Source organism: Odocoileus virginianus, chromosome 11 (assembly GCF_023699985.2).
Source record: "Odocoileus virginianus isolate 20LAN1187 ecotype Illinois chromosome 11, Ovbor_1.2, whole genome shotgun sequence".
Classification (NCBI taxonomy): domain Eukaryota; kingdom Metazoa; phylum Chordata; class Mammalia; order Artiodactyla; family Cervidae; genus Odocoileus; species Odocoileus virginianus.
Window position 1 is genome coordinate 31,908,363 of NC_069684.1, and position 20,480 is coordinate 31,928,842.

Here is a 20,480-nt window from a genome sequence, read left to right on the forward strand (position 1 = left end):
GGGTGATGGTGGCCTCATAGAATGAGTTTGGAAGTTTACCTTCTTCTGCAATTTTCTGGAAGAGTTTGAGTAAGATAGGTGTTAGCTCTTGCCTGAATTTTTGGTAGAATTCAGCTGTGAAGCCATCTGGTCCTGGGCTTTTGTTTGCTGGAAGATTTCTGATTACAGTTTTGATTTCCTTGCTTGTGACGGGTTTGTTAAGATCTTCTAATTCTTCCTGATTCAGTTTTGGAAAGTTATACTTCTCTAAGAACTTGTCCATTTCTTCCAAGTTGTCCATTTTATTGGCATAGAGCTGCTGGTAGTAGTCTCTTATGATCCTTTGTATTTCAGTGTTGTCTGTTGTGATCTCTCCATTTTTGTTTCTAATTTTGTTAATTTGGTTCTTCTCCCTTTGTTTCTTAATGAGTCTTGCTAATGGTTTGTCAATTTTGTTTATTTTTTCAAAAAACCAGCTTTTAGCTTTGTTGATTTTTGCTATGGTCTCTTTAGTTTCTTTTGCATTTATTTCTGCCCTAATTTTTAAGATTTCTTTCCTTCTACTAACCCTGGGGTTCTTCATTTCTTCCTTCTCTAGTTGCTTTAGGTGTAGAGTTAGGTTATTTATTTGACTTTTTTCTTGTTTCTTGAGGTAGGCCTGTAATGCTATGAATCTTCCCCTTAGCACTGCTTTTACAGTGTCCCATAGGTTTTGGGTTGTTGTGTTTTCATTTTCATTCATTTCTATGCATGTTTTGATTTCTTTTTTGATTTCTTCTATGATTTGTTGGTTATTCAGAAGAGTGTTGTTTAGCCTCCATATGTTTGAATTTTTAATAATTTTTTCCTGTAATTGAGATCTAACCTTACTGCACTGTGGTCAGAAAAGATGACTGGAATGATTTCAATTTTTTTTGAATTTACCAAGACTAGATTTATGGCCCAGGATATGATCTATTCTGGAGAAGGTTCCGTGTGCACTTGAGAAAAAGGTGAAGTTGATTGTTTTGGGGTGAAACGTCCTATAGATGTCAATAAGGTCTAGCTGGTCCATTGTGTCCTTTAAAGTTTGTGTTTCCTTGTTCATTTTCTGTTTAGTTGATCTATCCATAGTTGTGAGTGGGGTATTAAAGTCTCCTACTATTATTGTGTTGCTATTAATTTCCTCTTTCATACTCGTTAGCGTTTGCCTTACATATTGCGGTGCTCCTGTGTTGGGTGCATATATATTTATAATTGTTATATCTTCTTCTTGGATTGATCCTTTGATCATTATGTAGTGTCCATCTTTGTCTCTTTTCACAGCCTTTATTTGAAAGTCTATTTTATCTGATATGAGTATTGCGACTCCTGCTTTCTTTTGGTCTCCGTTTGCGTGGAATATTTTTTTCCAGCCCTTCACTTTTAGTCTGTATGTGTCCCTTGCTTTGAGGTGGGTCTCTTGTAGACAGCATATATAGGGGTCTTGCTTTTGTATCCATTCAGCCAGCCTTTGTCTTTTGGTTGGGGCGTTCAACCCATTTACATTTAAGGTAATTATTGATAGGTATGGTCCCGTTGCCATTTATTTTGTTGTTTGGGGTTCACGTTTACACCACCTTTCTGTGTTTCCTGTCTAGAGAAGATCCTTTAGTATTTGTTGAAGAGCTGGTTTGGTGGTGCTGAATTCTCTCAGCTTTTGCTTGTCTGTAAAGCCTTTGAGTTCTCCTTCATATCTGAATGAGATCCTTGCTGGGTAGAGTAATCTAGGTTGTAGGTTATTCTCTTTCATTACTTTAAGTATGTCCTGCCATTCCCTTCTGGCCTGAAGGGTTTCTATTGATAGATCACCTGTTATCCTTATGGGAATCCCTTTGTGTGTTATTTGTTGTTTCTCCCTTGCTGCTTTTAATATTTGTTCTTTGTGCTTGATCTTTGTTAATTTGATTAATATGTGTCTTGGGGTGTTTCGCCTTGGGTTTATCCTGTTTGGGACTCTCTGGGTTTCTTGGACTTGGGTGGCTACTTCCTTCCCCATTTTAGGGAAGTTTTCAGCTATTATCTCCTCGAGTATCTTCTCATGGCCTTTCTTTTTGTCTTCTTCTTCTGGGACTCCTATGATTCGAATGTTGGGGCGTTTCACATTGTCCCAGAGGTCCCTGAGGTTGTCCTCGTTTCTTTTGATTCTTTTTTCTTTTTTCCTCTCTGCTTCATTTATTTCCACCATTTTATCTTCTAACTCACTTATCCTATCTTCTGTCTCTGTTATTCTACTCATGGTTCCCTCCAGAGTGTTTTTGATCTCATTTATTTCATTATTAATTTGTAATTGACTTTTTTTAATTTCTTCTAGGTCCTTGTTAAACCTTTCTTGCATCTTCTCAATCTTTGTCTCCAGGCTATTTATTTGTAACTCCATTTTGTTTTCAAGATTTTGGATCATTTTTATTATAATTATTCTAAATTCTTTTTCAGGTAGATTCCCTATTTCCTCCTCTTTTGTTTGGCTTGGTGGGCTTTTTTCATGTTCCTTTAGCGGTTGGGTATTTCTCTGCCTTTTCATCTTGTTTAGATTGCTGTGTCTGGAGTGGGCTTTCTATATTCTTGTGGTCTGTGGTTCCTTTTTATTGTGGAGGTTTCACCCAGTGGTGGGGTTGGACGATTGGTTTGTCAAGTTTTCCTGGTTAGGGAGGCTTGTGTCAGCGTTCTGGTGCGTGGAATTGGATTTCTTCTCTCTGGAGTGCAGTGGAGTGTCCAGTAATGAGTTTTGCGATGGGTCTTTGTGTTAGGTGTGACTTTGGACAGCCTGTATGTTGACACTCAGGTCTATGTTCCTGCGTTGCTAAAGAATTTGTGTGGTATGTCTTGTACTAGAGCTTATTGGCTCTTGGGTGGTGGTTGGTTTTGGTGTAGGTATGGAGGCTTTTGGATGGTCTCTTATTCCTTAATGTTCCGTGTAGTCAGGAGTTTTCTGGTTTTCTCAGGTTTTGGGCTTAAGTCTCCTGCCTCTGGATTTCAGTTTTATTCTTCCAATTGTCTCAAGACTTCTCCAACTATACAGCACTGATAATAAAACTTCTAGGTTAATGCTGAAAAGATTCCCCACTGTGAGAGACAACCAGAGAGATTCACATAGTTACATGAAGAATAGGAGAGGGAGGAAGGAGATAGAGGTAAGCAGGAGGAGAAGAAGGGGACTCAAGAGGAGAGAGACAGATCTACACAGTTATCTGTTCCCAAAGTGTTCTCTGTAGCCCAGACACCCACAAAGATTCACAGAATTGGACTGGGAAGAGAAGGGGAAAGGAGGAAATAGAGGTGTTCTGAGGTAGAAATCAGAGTCAAAAGTGGGAGAGTAATCACCACACTCCTAAATAGAAATGGGAACTGAATATTGGTTTCTTAAATGTCCAAAATTTATATCACATACTGAAAAACAAAGATTAAAAATCTAGTGTAGAGGTTAGACTCTTTGAAATACAATATTTAAAAACAAAAACAAAAACACCCAAAAAAATTAGAAAAGTATATGAAGTTTGGTTTAAAAATAGGGTTTCTCTCTTTTTTTTTTTTGGCAAGGTTATAGTGAAATGAAAATGAAAATGAAGGAATAATAGAGGAGTATTAGAGGACTTTAAAAGGAAATAGAAGACAAAAACAAGAAAAAGAAAAAAAAAATTTTTTTTTCCTAATTAAAAAAATCGTAAAATATATGAAAATGAAAGTTGAGGAGTAATGGGGGAGTAATAGGGAATTTTAAAAGAAAATAAAAGAGAAAAAATAGAAAATATAAAAAAGGAAAGAAAAAAAAATTTTTTTTTTCCTGATTAAAAAAAATTGTAAAAATATATGAACGTGTAAGTTGAGGAGTAATGGGGGAGTAATAGGGAATTTTAAAAGAAAATAAAAGAGAAAAAAAAATTAAAAAAAATAAAAAATAAAGAAAAAGGAAAAAAAAAATTTTTTTTTCCTAATTAAAAAAATCGTATAACTATATGAAAATGAAAGTTAAGGAGTAATAGGGGAGTAATAGGGAATTTTAAAAGATAATAAAAGCGAAAAAATAAAAACTAAAAAAAAAAAAGGAAAGAAAAAAAAAATTTTTTTTTCTTGTAAATTAAAAAAAAAAAAAACCAAACAAACAAAAAAAACATATATATCTAGGAATTCCTCTGGAGTTGTTGCGGTCAGTGTAGGTTCAGTTCAATTTCAGATAGCTCCTCTTTCCAGCTTACACTTCTAGATATCTACAGGCCCCTTCAGGTGTAGTCGGTGTTACCTTCAGGGATTTTAGTCTGTTGCACCGGTCCTTTCTGAAGCGGTTCCCTTTGTTTGTTTTGGCTTCTCTTCGGTGTCTAATTTCCGCCCTGACACAGGCGGGCGGAGGTGATCTCTTATTTAGGTTCGCTAGTTCAGTTTAGTCCTGCTACGGGGAGGGCGGGGCGCTGCAGACAGATACCGCTCTGTGTGGATAGCACTCACCGTGTTCCGGCCACACTGGGTTTGCCCCGCTCACGGGTGTCAGTGCTTTCCCCGTCTACACTGCTCAGGCTCCCGGCTGCTCTATAAGGAGCGGGCCCTGCGTTGAGTGCGGTGCCGGTTTTCGGTACTCCACAAAAGCGCAGATTCGGTTGCGCCTGCGTTTTGTGCCTTTCCTGGCCTGAGCGGCCCAGGCAGCCAGAGGCTTGGGCACACTCTCCACGGATGTGGCGCGCCTTTTCCCTCCGCGTCGAGCGGCCCAGGCAGCCAGAGTCTTGGGCCCACTCTCCCCGGATGCAGCACGCCTTTTCCCTCCGCGTCGAGCGGCCCAGGCAGCCAGAGGCTTGGGCGCAATCTCTCCGGTACGCCGCGCTTTTCCCCTCCGCGGCCCCAGCGCGCGCCGCCAGTCGGGTCTCAGGAAGTCTTTAGATAGGAACCGGGGGCCTGTTTGCAGTGTGGGAGGGGGTGGCTTCTCAGGGGCTGAGTTTGCCCTTATCCCCTTCCCCCTGCCTCCTACCTCCAGCGGGGACGGGCCGGCTCTTTTCAGGACTTTCTCAGTCCCTTTGTCTCACGAACCGCAGGCAGTGTGTTCCGGCCGGTTAATTTTGTCCCACCGTTTAAAGAAGCTCCCTCCGATTGCTCTCAGGGTCTTCAGGCCGGTCCTTACCCTAAGCAATGCCGCCCGCTCCTCTCCGTTTCGCCCCCGCTTGTTGCTGGCGGGTGCGGGCGTCTGGGGTACTTTTCTGCTGGGAGTTGCTTTTAGGCACGTAATCTGTGGGCCTTGTTTAATATTTCCTCCCAGTTAGATTGCCGAAAACTTCCCCCAGTCCCGCCAGTGCGAGGGTTTCCTGGTGATTGGAAACTTCCTCTATTAAGACTCCCTTCCCGGGACGGGTGACCGTCCGTAACTCTTTTGTCTCCCTTTTTATCTTTTAAATTTTGTCCTACCTCCCTTTGAAGACAATGGGCTGATTTTCTGGGCTCCTTATGTCCTCTGCTAGCGATCTGAAGTTGTTTTGTGAGATTTGCTCAGCGTTCAAATGTTCTTTCGATTAATTTGTAGGAGAGAAAGTGGTCTCTCCGTCCTATTCCTCCGCCATCTTGGCTCCTCCCCCCTAGGGACTGGATTTGGAGCCAAGACAGCTGAATATTTTTTCAGTATATGTGAGTTTTTTTGGTACCTTTATTATTTTTATTGAAGTATAATTGATTTATAACATTATACAAGTTATTAGTGTACAACATAGGGATTCACAGTTTTTATAGATCATACTCCATTTAAACTGATTGTAAAATATTGGTTATATTCCCTGTGCAATGTATCCCTGTAGCTTATTTCCTTTATATTTAATAGCTCAACCTCTGTATCCCCTACCTTTATCTTGCTCTTCCCTCTCCCCACTGGGAACCATTAGTTTACATCTGTGAGTCTGCAAGGTAACAGAATATTAACACATTCTACCAGCGTTGATAGGACTCAACAAAGCTTGAGAATCCACCAGTGTTGTAGGAAGAAATAAGCCTTTGGGAATGAGAAAGTCTTGGGTTTTGATCTAGGCTCTAAATCTGACAAAATGTGTTCCTTTGGTGGAGGTACTTAAACATCCCAAACCTCAGTTTCTCCATCCCTAAAATGGAGGTGACACCTCCCTATAGGTTATTGAATTAACCAGACAACAAGAGCAAAGCCCTAAGATCAGAGACTGGCACAGCAGGAGAGTGATCACTAGTGACTGCTTGAGAATGATCTCCCCACATTGCAAATGGCCACTGAGGATCAACTTTCTAGCCTGGAAAACGAGGACTGTAAGGGTGAAAAAGTTCCCAAATGTGCATGGTGAACAAGAAAGGGAGAAAGAGATGTGGATGGCTGCAATTTCATCTCTAAATGCCTGGAGAGAATCAGCATGAACCATTCCCAAGAAAGACAATGAGGTGGAGCTGAGAAAGGGGTGTCTTCAAAGACATGCCTCTCCCTGGACAGCCTGATGGATAGAAAAAAGCAGCTCCCAGACAAGCTAAAACTAAGCCACCCCAAGTGGTGCAGAGGGTCCAAGGAAGGTGGGTGAGGAGGAGAAGAGGGAGAAAGAAGTTTAGGAGATGCTCTCCTCCTTGCTGTTTGTTGGTTCTGGAGAAAGTTCGCCTATGTGTGAGCATCAAAGGCCCAGTGTGTGGGGAGGGGAGCCATGCCTCAGCTTGATAGAATCTCTCTTTTAACATCTCTCTCTAATCCATCTACTCTTCCTTCTTATGGAGAGAGCAGGGAGAGAAGAGGATAGGAACAAGGAGGAGGAGATTGGAAAGGAAAGAAAAACCAAACCAAAGCAAAGATTCTCTTGGGTAAAAGCCAGTATTTGCTACATTTAAAAGCATTGTTTTATCTTCTCTTTTTACAGTCACCTGCTATTTTGGAAAAGTGAATTCTGGTCTTTAATGTTGGATAATGATACACATGCCAAATACAATACATGTATTTAGCTCAAAAACCAAATCCATTTAAAGAATAGTCATGGTAATTTGGTACAAGCAGTAAGAGACAAAGCCAAAACTATGGACAAGGTAAGAAATGACTGGGATCCTGGCTGGGCTGCCCCCCCCCCACCAACCACCACCCCCATCACCACCCCCATTACCCTGGGAATGAGGACAGTAGGTCTGACTAGAAAGGTGAAAGTCGCTCAGACATGTCTGAATCTTTGCGACCCCATGGACTATACAGTCCATGGAATTCTCCAGGCCAGAATACTGGAGTGGGTAGCCTTTCCCTTCTCCAGGGCATCTTCCCAACCCAGGGATCGAACCGAAATCTCCCACATTGCAGGCGGATTCTTTACCAGCTGAGCCACAAGGAAAGCCCAAGAATACTGGAGTGGGTATCTTATCCCTTCTCCAGCAGATCTTCTCAACTCAGGAATCAAACCAGGGTCTCCTGCATCACAGGCAGATTCTTTACCAATTGAGCTATGGTCTGATTAGTCCAAAGCCCAAACACCTGTAACACTTCCTTTTCCCAAGTGCCTTGTACCTCCAGATATAAATATTTCTCTAAGCATGAACCTCAGCTTTCTCTTCCAAGTGATACATGTGTGCTAAGTCACTTCAGTTATGTCCAACTCTTTGCGACCCCATGGACTGTAACCTACCAGGCTCCTCTGTCCAAGGGATTCTCCAGACAAGAATACTAGAGTGGGTTGCCATTTCCTCCTCCAGGGGATCTTTCCAAACCAGGAATAGACCCTGCATCTCTTAAGTCTCCTGCATTGGCAGGCAGATTCTTTGCCACTAGCATCAGATGTGGCCTTTCAACCCACCCAAGTGACAAGGTCTGGGACAAAGGTTTAGGGAGTGGGGGAGAGGATGGAACTGTGTGCACTCAGACCAGCTGGCCAGAGACCTGCCAGGAAATTGGGCCAGAACTGCAATTGGTAATAAAGCATCACTTTGCTTCCCCTGTCCTCCCCCAGGCATCTCCCTTAGGGCTTTACAGGGAGGAGAGGGCTGGACTAAAGAAGAAGGCAGGGATCCGGACTCCCTAAATAACATATCAATCCTAACAGCTGCTGCTCCCCATCACTGACACAGAGCAGTCATCCCTGAGTTAGATACGTATGTGTGTCTCAGTTAAAGGGTGTGCAAGTTCTCCGAAATATGTTCAGGTGGCCTTGGGGTGCCATAAACAGGTTGTACTTGGTTAGGAAACTGACCAAGAAAGAAGCGATTCAAACACACCTTCACCTGCCAAGATTTTCTTTCACCAGCAGAGTGACCAGAACCAGCAGTTCCGACATCCTTTTATCTGCTCCATTATAACTAGGGATTCATCAGAACCAGAGGGTACTCACTCTGCCCAGGGGTGACCTTCACAGAACACCCACCCACACAGAAGTATTCTTCCCAATAGTTTCTCCCTTTTCTCCCAGGTGAGGGCAGACTCAGAAAGTCCAAGGCAGGAGCTCCTTTCAAAGGCAGCAAAATCACCCAGTCATTTTCTGGGTTTTTATTTTCTCTATATCTTTATGATGGATAGGAACTTCATATATGCACATTAATAATAAAAAGGTCAATCCTAAAGAAAATCAACCCTGAATATTCACTGGAAGGACTGATACTGAAGCTGAAGCTTCAATACTTTAGCCACCTAATATGAAGAGCCGAGTCATTATAAAAGACACTGATGCTGGGAAAGATTGGAGACAAAAGGAGAAGGGGAGGGCAGGGGATGGGCTAGTTGGATGGCATCACCGACTCAATGGACATGAGTTTTGAGCAAACTCCGGTAGATAGTGAAGGACAGGGAAACCTGGCATACTACAGTCCATGGGGTCAAAAAAATCTGACAAGACTGAGTAACTGAACAACAACAACAACAATAAAAATGTATCCCAAACGTGGGGAAAGGAAAGAGGATGCCCTCTGGCTTTGCCGGTATCCAGCTAGAGAATTTTCTAAGTCTGCCTGAGCATCAGACTCTCTGGGGAGTGTAGCTTTGTTTCCTGAATGCTGTACAATGACTTGAGAGCCCAGTGTTCTGCAGCGCTGGAAGGTTAAGGGTTTTAACCTGTAGAAACTGGCAAGGAATAATGGTTTTATGGCCCAGCAGAGAAGATGGCCCAAAAGGCTATACTTTTATTTCCCTCCCAGGCTATTAGCCGATTTTGCATCTAACTTAGCAAGTTCGTTTCAGCTTGCCTCTCCCAGCTGACTTATAAACCCCTGCTCTGGCTGTACTCCTCAAATCAGCTACTTTTAACTTCCTGCTGGTTCATTAATTCATTCATTACTGAATTAAATTAAGCTTTAACATGGTCTCACCATCTATTTGTAAAAGAATTCTGTTTCAAACAGCAAACAATTGATATGGACCATTACTTGTAGGACAGGTAGAATAATAATAATCAAAATTCAATGCTTATTAAATGCATACCCTTTACCAGGCAATGTGCTAGAGGCTTTAAAAGCATTATCTACTTTAGTCCTCATAAAAGCCCTACACTGTGTGGCATGCTGTTGTTGTTGTTGTTGTTGTTGTTTAGGGGCTAAGTCGTCTCAGACTCTTGCAATTCCATGAACTGTAGCCCACCAGGCTCTTCTGTCCACAGGATTTCCCAGGCAAGAATACTGAAATGGGTTGCCATTTCCTTCTCCAGAGGATCTTCCTGACCCAGGGATCAAACCTGTGTCTGCTGCATTGGCAGGTGTGTTCTTTACCACTAAGCCACCAGATAAGCCCTTGTGTCATATGATTTTGCCTATTCAATAGATGATAAGCAGAAAGGAAGTAATTTGCCCAAAGTCACACCTCCAAGGAGACAGACTGGGATTCGAAACCAGGCAGTTTGGGTTCCTCTGCAAAAAAAATAAATAAATAAAAGACACACTTACCGTAATACAAGTAATGCAATCCCTACCCCATGAGCTTTTGGCAAACTTAAACACAGAAGTTTGCCATGTGCCAGAGGGACTCCAAGTGGCCAAGAGTGAGCAGCCACTGAGATGCTTGAGCCAGTCTCAACCTGACTGATGTCTGGGATCCATTCCAGAGGCCAGCCTTGCCCCACTCTGTAATCCATGCCACCTTAAAAAAGTGCAACATCCAGGGCTTTCCCGGCTGTGTGGGTTTGGGGTACTGGCTCTTTCCATCGATTTCTGCCATCTTCCTGGAACTGGAAGGGCTAAAACTACGTTTCCCAGAAGCCCTTGCAGCTTGAGATCAGTGTCAGATGCAGATTCCCCCAATCAGATGCACTTCTGTGAATCTCACCTTCAGAACTGAGCTGTGTGTTGGGTGGGCTGGCCTGCCTCCAAGGGCAGCTTCCTGACCTTCACCTGCTGGTTGGTCCAGTTCTGTGATATCACTTTAAAAGTCTTTCCTGGAAACCCAGACTTGATCCCACGAGCCACTTAATACCCTGTAATGAATCACTTTCCACTACACTAACTGGAATAGATCTTTTTTCTTCCTCTGAGACATAAGCCTCACAGAGATTGGTACTGGGAGTAAAATCTGGGATTGGTTATCTGATCTGACTACATACAGCTAAAAGACATACCAGCATTCAAGGATAAAGTGGTGGGGAGAGGGCTCCAGGGTGGACAGAGAGAAGCAATCACCCTGGTATCTCAGAGTAGCAGCACTGATGTCCCAGAGGCCAGGAGGCACAGTGACCCCTATGGGCAGCACAATCAGAATGCATATCAGAATGACTCAGCTCAGAAGATTCTTTGATAGAGGTCAGTTGATCATGGGGCCCCTGGGGCTGAAATAGGTGGGCAGCCTGCTATGGTCCTGCTTGACCTGAGTAACCAAAAAAATAAAATTCTCTGGGCCTGGTGAACAGAGACCTAATAAGGGGCCACAATAGACAAGCCCCTCATTCAGTTCCCAGAGTTGGCTCACAAACCCTGAGCCCTTTGAGTGAAGAGGAGGCCAGGCTCTGCTTGGGATTAGTGCTGGGCCACCACCTGTAATTCTGAGTGATGCTCAAAATTCTCCAAGCCAGGCTTCAACAGTACATGAACTGAGAACTTCCAGATGTTCAAGCTGGATTTAGAAAAGGCAGTGGAACCAGAGATCAAATTGCCTATATCCATTGGATCATTGAAAAAACAAAAGAGTGTCAGAAAAACATTTACTTCTGCTTCATTGGCTATGCCAAAGCCTTTGTGTGTATCACAACAAACTGGAAAATTCTTCAAGAGATGGGAATACCCAACCACCTGACCTGCATCCTGAGAAACCCGAACACAGTTCAAGAAGCGACAGTTAGAACTGGACATGGAACAACACACTGGTTCCAAATCAGGAAAGGAGTACGACAAGACTATATATTGTCACCCTGCTAATTTAACTTATATACACAGTACATCATGAGAAATGCCAAGTTGGATGAAGCACAAGCTGAAATCAAGATTCCTGGGAGAAATATCAATAACCTCAGATATGCAGATGACACTACCCTCATGGAAGACAGCAAAGAACTAAAGAGCCTCTTGATGAAAGTGAAAGAGGAGAGTGAAAAAGTTGGCTTAAAACTCAACATTCAAAGAACTAAGATCATGGCATCTGGTCCCATCACTTCATGGAAAATAGATGGGGAAACAATGGAAACTGTGACAGACTTTATTTTGGGGGCTCCAAAATCACTACAGATGGTGACTGCAGCCATGAAATTAAAAGACGCTTACTCCTTGGAAGAGAAGTTATGACCAACCTAGACAGCTTATTAAAAAGCAGAGACATTCTTTTGTCAACAAAGGTCCATCTAGTCAAAGCTATGGTTTTTCCAGTAGTCATGTATGGATGTGAGAGTGGACTATAAAAAAAGCTGAGCACCAAAGAATTAGTGCTTTTGAACTGTGGTGTTGGAGAAGACTCTTGAGAGTCTTGGACTGCAAGGAGATCCAACCAGTCCATCCTAAAGGAAATCAATCCTGAATATTCATTGGAAGGACTGATGCTGAAGTGGAAACTCCAATACTTTGGCCACCTGATGTGAAGAACCAACTTATTGGAAAAGACCCTGATGCTAGGAAAAGATTGAAGGCGGGAGGAGAATGGGACAACAGAGGATGAGATGGCTGGATGGCATCCCCGACTCAATGGACATGAGTTTGAGTAAACTCCGGGAGTTGGTGATGGACAGGGAGGCCTGGTGTGCTGCAGTCCATGGGGTTGCAAAGAGTCGGACACAACTGAGCGACTGAACTGAAATTAAAGCCACCTGTATCAGCTAGCCCTTGGTGTGTAACAGACTGCTCCAAAACCTAGTGACTTGAACATTCATTGTCACTCATGGGTCTTCACATCAGCTGGGAAGTTCTGCTTGACTAATCAGGCTCCGTTCAGCCTGGCTGGCCTCTCCCATGGTTTGGAGCCTCAGAGGGGCTGGCTCGTCTGTGCCCCATGTGGTCTCACATCCGTCATTAAAGTAGCATGGGTTTGCTCATATTGAGAGAGTCAATTCCTAGGTAGGTTGATAAGAAGTCCAGGATTCCCGAGGAGGAAAAAGGGATCTAGGGCTCTCAAGGAGAAAAGGACAAATGTTCTTTTCTACCTTGCTTTGTCTTAGCCAATATAACAATGTATCTTGCTCGAGGACATGTTTCTCCTTAACAAGAACCTTCTGACTACTCCTGTCATCTTACAATGTATATTACAGGAGTGGGCCTGGTAAGATCTTTCTATTGTTCATTCTAGTCTTGTTAATTTAAGATGTATGTTGTGGGAGTGGGTCTGAGAAAAGTATATAAGGCCTTGATAAGACTAGATAGGAAGGCATTCTCCATCCCTCTTCTGATGTCTTGTCAGAAGCTTTCTCTGTCCCTTTTTCACTTTAATAAAACTCTGTTACACAAAAGCTCTTGAGTGATCAAGCCTGGTCCCTGGTCCTGAAGCTAAATCTTCTTTGGAGATCACGAATCTGACATCGTTCACTGTAAGCTATCACTATGGAGGAGCAGGGTCCCAAGAGAAAGAATGGAGGCAGGCAAAACCTTCAGAAGCCTTGGTTTGGAACTAACAGATGTCATCTAAACACTTCATTCTTTTCATCAAAGCAAGTCACAAGGACATCCAGATTCAGGGAGTAATATACTCCACCTCTTGGTGGGAGGAGCTGCAGTCACATAACATAGGGGTGTGGACACAAGGATTAATATCCGCCAGTTCTGCCAACAACCTGCCTCAACACTTGGGCTTCCCTGATGGCTCAGTGGGTAAAAAATCTGCCTGCGATGCAGTAGACACAGAAGACACTGGTTCAATACCCGGGTCCAGAAGATCCCCTAGAGGAGGAAATAGCAACCCACTCCAGTATTCTTGCCTGGAAAATCCCACGGATAGAGAAGCCTGGCTGGCTACAGTCCATGCGGCCACAGAGAGTTGGACACAACTGAGCAACTAAACAACCTCCCAAACCACTGAATGTGATGCTGTCAGCCCTCCTCCCAGCCTTCCACAAAGGGACCTGCAGACACTGCCCAGTGTACTGCCCACAGGGGGACAGAACACCCAAACCTCTGAGGACTGTTGGACTTTGTCTTTGAGTTGATGCTAATCCCTGAAATCTTCCATCTACTGTGGCCTCGGTCAGAGCTGGAACTTGTGGAGGTCAGATCAGGCTGGAGCGTGAGCCTGAGTCTTCACACAGTGAAGCCAGTAGTTTATTTCTGTACTTCCCAAATATATGGTTGGAAGACACAAGCTTTGAGCTGGCACAATCCTGCACTGGACCCAACCTGTGAGTGAGAGTTATTATGGTGGGAGGGGCAAGGAGAACTCTCCATCCTTTCCTATCAAAATAGGAAATGAAAGCACCCATGCCTCCCTGGGGGAGATTCAAGTGCTGGGTCCCATCGAGACTCAGGAGTCTTCCCACATCCCCTACTGGACCTACTGGACCCACACAGAAGATGTGCAGGTCCTGGCTTGTGACTAGGCATCTTCACAGAGTTACTCAGCTGGTGACTCCATCAGAGTCGCTGCCCCAGATGTGGTTTCCTGGATGGAACACCTGACACTTGGCTATTGATGTGTCAGGTGTTTTTCTCCTCTGAACCTTGACAAAGGCAGCCATGCCATCCCATTGTCATATACAGAGCAATGTCGGGTCTCTGTCTCGGAGTCCTAATTTCATGGCTGGGTGCCTTCATCTCCCCCGCATCCCACAGGACACCATGCTGGTCCACTACACTGATGACCCTGAGGGGACAGGATCTTGGGGAAAAAACTCCTGGGCAGACACTCTGAAACCTTGCTTACACCCAGGTGAACCAGAAGGGAGGAGACCAACTTCTGGAAAATTTCTCTAGATCAGGGACCTGATCTAGGTTGTGTTTGGTTATCCCCTCCAAAGGTGGGGGGAGGGGGGAAAGGTTGCCACACCTTTCAAATCATCACTGAAAAAAGGTCACTAGTTGCCCATACCTTGAGCAAAGAGACTTTCATTCCCCCTTCTCTGAGTGGGGCCCAGAGCAGCAGGAGGCTGGTTGGCTGGTCTTGACTGCAGCACAAGCAGCTTTGCCTCTTGGCAGTTATGGTCCTTAAGATCCAGCAGGGCTCCAAGTGTGGGTGGCAAATGGGAGACTGTGTGGAGAATCAGAGCGCCCGGTCCCCGGGGTTTTGAATCAAAGTCACAGCCTCTGCATCGAGCAGCCATTTCCTTTAGAGACACAGTTCACCAGTTGCTCTCAGACCTAATGGACACTGTACTTCTAATCCCAGGCCGCTAAGGAGCACCAAGGGACCCTACATGACTGGAGGGCACCCAGTCCACCAGGCCACTTCCTGGGCCAAGCCAAGTGGCAACCCCCACCTAAGGCATATACAAGAGAGCAGGGCAAGCAGGCCCTGGAAACACAAGAAATTGTACCAGGGAGTGACTCACACTCCATTCACCTCCTCCAGCATTTCAGCCACCTCTGTCTCCACCCACCTCCATTGTCCCAGGGGTCACCCTGTAACTGGCTGACTGAGGAACAAAGAACTCAAGCATGGCTTGCAGGCTCTGCGTGAATCTCCCTGGCATCAGCCACGAGCAGATGCCACCACACCACAGCTCCAACCTGAGGTCGAGTGGAAAAGGGAAACCTTCCCAGGGGTGGGAACCCCAACAACACAGTGATTTTCCTGTGGGTCCTGGAAGGAGTGATGAGAGGAGATCTGCCCAGTGAACATGAGGACTGCCAGAAGGTTTGGCCATGTGGTCAAGGCCTGTGAAGAACAAGGTTGGAGGAGATGTGGGGTCAGGGGGCAGCCTCTCAGAATGATGCAGAGTGATAGGCTGTCTGGTCACCATAGCAGAGGAGGCCCTCGTAGCAGATGGACAAGCTGACCCACTGTGAGCCTCTTTCCCCAGCCATCCTGTACCTGCTCAGTGGGCTCACGGAGGCAGGGTTGAAGATTACAGCAGGAGCTCAGTGCCCTGCTCTCCCCTCCCTGAGGTAGCTCCACCCTCCCAGGTGCAGCAGACATAGCAACCGAGCCCCACAGGTGCACACACCCCAGGAGAGCCAGGCCCTTTGTAGCAAAGGCGGGTAGACCAGTTGGCCCTGCTGGAACAGGCATTTATCCAAAATATAGGTTTGCTTTTTTTGCCACTCTTTGAATTGGTGACTGCCTTCCACAGCATCTCACACAGGATTGTCCCTAGCAAAGGAACTCATTTCACAGACAGAGAAGGAAGCCAGTGGTATGACACATGGAATCCACTGCTCTTTCCCTGCATCCATCACCCAGAAGCACTTGGCACTCAAGAACAGTGGAACATGGTAGAAAGATCCTAGAAAGACTTAGTTATAGGTAGAAGCCAATGATGTGTGAGGCTGCTGGCTGTCTTATCCAGTGCAGTGCATACTCTGAACGAGCAAACTTCACATGATGCTCTTCCTCCCATAGGCAGGACATCTGGGTCAGCCAGACAAGGGAGGTGTGCACTCAGTGACTCATTGCAAATAGGTTACATTCTAGCTTCCCTTCTCCAAATCTTTCAACTCAGCGGTTTTAGGGATCTAGTGCCCAAGAGAAGACATACCCAGAGGACCCATCAGTGGAATAACAAAGTGAAATTACCACCTGGCCGTGTGGGGCTAACTGTGCCACTGGATCCACAGAGAACAATTTGGCTGCATTAATTAATCCTGAATATCAGGGGGAAATAGGGCAGCTTCCCTCAACAGGGGAAGAGTGACTATTCTGGGCCCCACATGATTTCAGGGAATGCTTCCTGTTATTGCAGCACCTTGGGATGGAGGTGATGGAGTAACCCCATACTGGTAGGACCACAAAGAGCCCAGACCCCATGTGAATCCTTCAGGTTAAGAACCCAACTCCTCTGAGATGCTGAGGACAAAGAACATGGAATAAGCATTAGAAAAAAGTTATGAACATCACCTATGTAGCCCCTGGGCTGGTTGCATAAACAAGGCATGTGTCCTGGATTTCCTTTTTCCCCTCCCTTTGCCCTACTCCTGTGAACCAATGTGTCATAGGTGGCTGATTTTAGCTTTGGGTGATGGCTGGGGTCTGGTCTCTCCTTTCCAGACTGAGGACAGTTGCAGTTTTATGAGGGATGTTTAGGAGTTGAAGCTTGGGAAGCAGTAGGGATGGGGAATAGTGGCTTCAAAGGGTGGTCTGCGAGGACCTGTGCACTGGCCTGCTGGTGTCTGCTTCTATCTCCTTCTAGAGGCCACCTGGTCCTGCAGAGGCTGAAAGGTAAAACTACGTCTCTCAGGATTCCTTGTAGCCCAGGCTCCAGGTGCAGTATCTACCATCAGCAGGAGGCAATCCTGCAAGGAGGGACCAACTTCCTGATGAAAACTAAAATACTGCTGCCGTATCAGTAAACAAAGGATGCTGCAGCCATCAAGCCCTCACATTACAGCCACCCAGATGGTGAGCCCTGTGGGAACTGGGAACTCAGGATGGAAACAATACCTGCCATCTAGCAGTTGACCACTGTAGCCCCGCCCCCACCAGTGGTGCAGCCAGAGGAGACTTAAGAAGGCACAAGACGTTGGCCCCATGTAGCTGAGATGCACACGAAGGGAAGGATTTCAGTAAACCCAGACTCTTGCATCTTCCTGTACATGTATTGTGCTTAGTTGCTCAGTCGTATTCAGCTCTTTGTGACCTCATGGACTGTAGCCCACTAGGCTCCTCTGTCCACTGGGATTCTCCAGGCAAGAAAACTGGAGTGCATTGCCATGCCCTTCTCCAAGGGATCTTCCCAACCCAGGGATCGAACACAGGTCTCCTTCATTACAGGCAGATTCTTTACCATCTGAGCCACCAGGAAAGCCCTGTACATAGAGAAGTGCAAAATTCCTTAACTTGAGATACCTAGTTTTCTTTTTTTAATATTTGTTTATTTTGGCTGCACCAGGTGTCAGTTATGGCATGTGAACTCTGAGTTGCAGCCTGTGGGATCTAGTTCCTTGATAATGGATTGAACCCCCTGCACTGGGAGCACAGGACCAACCAGGAAGTTGGTTGGTCAGCCACCAACCAACTGGTCAGCCACTGTCCAGACAATTGGACAGTCCACAGTCAGCCACTGGACCAACAGGGAAGTCCCTGATTTTCTTTTATTAATGGTAATCCTTTGATGTTCCACTACCTAGTCTTTGTTGTAAAAACTCCTATATATCCTGGTTCCCCACCTCTCTTGCCCCTTCAGAACAGTTTCCTCAGCATTATCTGAGGAAACAGGCTTGAAGTCCTCAGAAGGTCCTCGGAAAGTCCACCAAACAAAACATACAAAGCAAATCGAGTGTTCTGCCCCCACTCTCACCCCTGGCCCACCCAGGCCTCACTGTACACTGAGTCACTGTCACCTCCCCTGGCCCTGCCTAGAGAGTCAACAAGGCCGGCAGGAGCCCAGGTGCCAGGGAACGGATGGTGCCAGGGATGGAAGGAAAATACTAGCACTCATGGTCCATGACAGAAGCTATTCTGACATCCTTGGGAACACAGAGAGCCTAGGGGCCCTTCTTCAGATGAGATTTTCTTCAGACCAGGGATCTTGGCTACATTAAGGACTGTTTCAATTAGATGGAAACACAATCCAGACTTGTTCTACCAACCCAGGGGACATTGTTGGCTCGCGTTAGTGACAGTCGCAGGATATGCTAAGACGACTCCAACAGTGTCATCGGGACTCAGTTTCTCTCTGCATCCTTTGGCTCTGCTCTCCTCCTGCTGACTTCATTTCCAGCAGGCTGACTCCTAGAGACTGTCCTTGACGCTGTGAGCCTATCCTTCCCCAGCTTCAAGATCGGAACAACATTTCCTCTTTCCAAACAAGTCTAGCAAAAGTCCCAGGGCTGAAGCTCCTCAAATCAGCTTGCTGGAGTCAGCCTGGGTCGAGCATCCAGTCCTTTGAGGAACCTGAAGGAAAACTCTCAGTGGCTAGGTCTGGGTGCCGTTCTTACTTCCAGAACAAGGTCATGAGGCAGGGAGGAGGTGTCCTGATCATGTGACCCAGAACGGACAGAGTGAAGGAAAGCATGCATGTGTGCTAAGTAGCTTCAGTTGTGTCCAACTCTTTGTGACCCTGTGGACTGTAACCTGCCAGGCTCCTCTGTCCCTGGGATTCTCCAGGCAAGGATACTGGAGTGGGTTGCGGTGCCCTCCTCCAGGGGATCTTCCCAACTCAGGGATCGAACCTGCATCTCTTACTTCTCCTGCATTGGCTGGTGGATTCTTTACCACTACTGCCACCTGGAAAGCCCCACATGAAGGCATAATCCCAAGTTAAATAAAAACAGAAGAAGGAGAATAGATGCCAGACTAGAACAAAGATAGCCGTGCACCTCACTGGCTGTGTTGGACCAGGGCTCCTTCAGTTGCAGGAAGCCAGATCATCAGGTTCTAGGAAGCAGGGGCAGAGCAATGAGGGCAGGACAGGAATCCCAAAGAACAAAACCAGGCTGGAGGCCAACCAGAGTCGGAGCCCTCTGTGGCATATACAGCCAAGCTCAACTCCATGCCAAGTCCCAGCCCTTTAACCAGCTGTATGGAAAACTCTCCATTGTTTACAAAACCTGATAACTCTACAGTGTTCAGCTGCTTGAAATGAACACTGCAGAGCCCACTCAGCTGTTAAAATGGCGTTAAATAAAAGCTGCAGATGGGCTCCTGGTTCCCCAGCAGGAAGAAGAAAGCACCTTATTCTTCCAGGCCAAGATGCCTGTCCTGACCTGCTAGGAGGTAGGCCTCCATCTCTCCCCCTCTTCCAAGACTGGGTGTGGCTGAGCATGTAGCCACACCCTCACTCTCATCCAACCCATCCTCTTCAGTAGATCCCCTTTATCATAAAAGCTGGGCCTACCTGGTGGCTCAGACCGTAAAGAATCTGCCTGCAACGCAGGAGAACAGAGTTTGATCCCTGGGTCAGGAAGATCCCCTAGAGAGGGGGAGCCAGTCCAGTATTCTTGCCTGGAGAATTTCAGGGACAGAGGAGCCTGGCAGGCTACAGTCCATGGGGTACAAATAGTCAGACATGACTGAGCCACCATCTCCAAGTTACATCACCTTTTGTTAATCACAGAGAACTTTTGTGCCATTTGAAGCTCAGAGAAATCCTATCTACAGAGAGTGGCAGTGGTCGTGGTGGTGACATGGCATGGTTAGGGGTAGGTGCCAGGGGTGTGGTGGGTGAGAGAGTGCTGGTGATGGGACTGATGACTGCAAGAGGGTGGTAGTAATACAGTGGCCATGGTGAGCAATGATGGTGGTGATGTTGATGGTGGAGGTAACAGCTGGGAGGACATGTGATCATGGTGGTCCTGGTGTTACGTCCACTCTGCTGACTGTGACTTGAGACACTTCAAGCTCAAAATGTTTTATTCAGGAGAGATGAAATGGTTTTTAGAGACTGCCCTAGCAACCCAGCGGTTAAGACTTCACCTTCCAGTGCAGGAGGTATGGGTTCAATCCCTGATCGGAGACCTAGGGGTCCTAGGTGACTCACAGTCAAAAAAAAAAAAAAAGGCATGGAACAGAGGCAACACTGTGGCAGTTCAATAAAGACTTTGAAAGGATGGTCCAGATCAAAAAATAAAATAAATACTTTAAAAAAAGAAAAGGTTTTATTATCCCTACTCCAGCCCATCCAGCAAATACCCAGATAGGACTACTCCAGAGGTGTTTAAACTACTTAGGAGCAAGTGTTATTTTGGCCATGTACATCACAGGCTTCCTGAGTGACTGACACATGCAGAGCCAATTGTTTTTGTCCTTCTGGGAACTTGCCCTGGGAACCCAGCCACCATGCCGTGAAGAAACCCTAGGCCTCTATGTCTGTTTCCATGACTGGAGGAGACATAAATAGAGCCGAGTTTTAACCTGATCTTCCTGTATATCAGAAGCTCCTTGAATGTCTGGAAGTGTTTGGAAAAAAATGGGTCTAAGTATGTTTCTGGGACAGGAGTCCATATGTACTGGTTATCTTCGTTGTTTTTGTTGTTTAGTCACTAAGTCGTGTCTGACTTTTTTGCAACTTCATAGACTGTAGCCCATCAGGCTCCTCTGTCCATGGGATTTC